Here is a 3048-nt window from a genome sequence, read left to right as displayed (position 1 = left end):
CCCGGTTATTGCACAAATCAACGACAAAATTCTGCCAGCGGTTAGCCCTCGCCTCCCCGCTACTTCTGTTGTCCCCTTCCCTCGCCTCCTAGCGCATCATCTGCGCATTTTTCTAGCTACTGCAGCATGCGGGCAAGGAACTAGGTCTGTCCCTGCTACCCGCTACTATATGTTCAGAGCACACATGCACACCAACTGTTCGATGCTTTGCCTCAATTGAGCTCATGCACGTTCCTTAGGCTTTGCACACAGGCGGATGCAGCGTCCGGTGGTCGCAGCAAGCAGCATGGACAAGGCTGTAAGCCTATAATGGAAGCGCTTGCGCAAGGCCTCAATCGCAAACGCACGCGCCGACACGTTGTTGCTTATCCGAGGAGTGCTGCTGCCCCCTGTCTATATGCCTCGGCGCCCTGGCAGAGCATGACAGCGTGCCATTCTGAGAGGGTGTTTGGATCAAAGGAGATTCAATGGAATTCCAAAGGAATCTATTCTTGGGTAGTATTTCCAAGTGTTGCTGTTTGGAATGGAGGATTGATGATTTCCTTTGCTAAGGAATGGTGAGCTTTCCTGTACGAAGTGCACGAAAGAAAGCATAAGGTCTGAGCTAAAGGAAAAATTCCTACAGCTTGCTTAGTGTGCTAACAATAGGTTAACTGATGCCGACCAAGGTTACCTGCTTTGGAAAGAGTCAGGCACAGATAAGTTAATTTAGACATCCGATGAGTCGTGAAAAGGTGCCATGAGACTATTGATTCAGTTTGAGTGCAATGATTAGTGCTAATCTACTTACTAATAGTTTTATCTTTGTCCTACCATTCTCATTCCTGTATTTTTGTTCCTGTGTTCCAAACAAGTCTAAGTTTTCCATTCCTATGTTTTCGAATCTCGTAGTTTTTTACTTTTCAGGGCCTGTTTGAACAGAGGAATATAAAACGTAGGAATCGGAGAAAACATAGGAATAGGAAAGGAATAGAGGTGTAAAATAGAGGATTGAAAAATATAGGATTTTTATAGGAATTGGTGTTTGAAACATAGGAATACTAATAACATAGGAATCTATTGGTTTGCAGTAAGCATAGTTGTTTAACATTGATCTCTCTTAAATATATTACAGTTTAGGCATCCACCATGGCACAAACATGATAAGCTTGCGGCCAGCCTCAGATTCATCTCGTACTTCGTGAAGGAAACACAAACAAGAGGTTGTAGTGGATTTTTGTTTTCCTCCAAAACGTACAGGTGCAAGAAACTTTCCTACGAAAAGGAACAAAGCAATCCTGTGTTCCAAACACTGCTACAGGACTCGGAAGTACAGGAAAGCAGATTCCTTTGAAAATCCTATGATCCAAACATAGCCTCACTCTATTCGATTTCTGCGGTTTTTTCATTCCTCTGTTTTCGATTCCTACGTTCCAAACAAGCCCCGAAGTTGAGTCCACCTTCGTCGATGTCGTGCACTGGTGACAAGATAGGAGGTCGCAGCAGTGCATGCCCGTGATGTGTAGGCAGGGTGCGTGCCCATGAATTTCAATTGGAGAGCTTTCACCTTTCTCTTCTCTGTGCTTTTATAAAATGCAAGTGAACAATATGCGTTAATTGGTACTAGGCTCTGAATATTGTGATGGATTGATTCCACATTGGGATAGCATTTTCAATCAGACAACCATTGCTTGCATGTCTTCTTACCATCCTTTGTTTTTTGGACTCTACTACAGCATGCGGGTGCAGGATTTTGACTCCCGGCGTGCACACCTATCGCACAGCAGATTTGAGTCGCAATAAAAAAAGACTTAGCAGCCTCTTCACCGACGAAGGCACCCTCGCCCCTGCCGTCAGCCACCGCCCCACCGCGGGCGCTAGGGGCAAACCCTAGCGCCCATGGAGGCCACCCTCTTCCCCTCCCCCCATCGCCGCCATCTTCTCTAGCTCCGGTGAGCCTCCCCCACCCCGACCTGGCCGGCCACCGCTCCCGCCGCCAGCTCCCCTAAACCGCCCACCAACCATCCCCACCGCCTGGCCTACCCGCCTCCCCTGACCAGCCATTCTATACCCCACTGGAGTTAGAGAAGAAGGGAGAGAGATTGCCAGAACCCTAAAAGCCAAATCCAGTAGCAGCAACAGGACGAGGGGCCTACTTGCCGTCGGATCTGCCACCGTGACCATATCCGACAACGCCGCTGCCGCCGCCATGGCCGCGCGCATGGAAGGTGGTGGGGCGTGGGCGTGGGCACAAGGAGGCGATGGGGCACGGGTGGACAAAAACAATGAGGCGCGGTCACGAGCTCAGGCGGGGGGGGGGGGAGAAAGGGAGGTAGAAGACAACGCGGGGTGTACAGGCGTGGGTGCGGTTTGTGGGTTGCGGTACGTGAGCATGCGTGCTCTCCTTTAAGCATTTTTGTTGTTTTTTCTATCATAGTGGAAGTGGGAGAACAGCTCTACAAGTTAGACTTAACATTGTGTCTTAATGAGTGCTGCAATATTAGCTAATTAAAAAGAGGAGTCTACAACATATACACTGGGACAATAAGGATGCAAAAAACTACGGACTTGCTAGCGCTCGAACATTTGAACCAGGCGCTAGAATCCGGACGGTGCGCGCATAGGGAGGGAGCGGCCGCGCCGTCAGCCGCTTTCCACGCGCATCTCATATGCAACACACAATCTACTTTTGAAACATCCAGATGCAAAACAGTTGCAACATAAAAAAGAAAGACGAAATACTTGAAATAAGCGTCTGAAACACTTGCGAAAACACCTAAAAAACATTTGAAAACCATTACAAACATAACACTTGCCAACATATGTATGAAACACCTGAAAACACTTGAAATATATGCTTACAACATGCATGTATATGCAACATCCAGATCTACTTTTGCATCATCCAGATAAAACACTTGCAACATACATCTAGAATGGATGAAACATTTGGAATATACACTTAAAACATACGTGTATAGCCATTACAACATGTGCAATATACCGATCTACTTTTGCAACATCCATATACAACACTTGCAACATATACCTAAAGCTCTAGTTTGGTTT

Source organism: Miscanthus floridulus, chromosome 5 (assembly GCF_019320115.1).
Source record: "Miscanthus floridulus cultivar M001 chromosome 5, ASM1932011v1, whole genome shotgun sequence".
NCBI lineage: Eukaryota > Viridiplantae > Streptophyta > Magnoliopsida > Poales > Poaceae > Miscanthus > Miscanthus floridulus.
Note: the sequence above shows the minus strand (reverse complement) of the source record.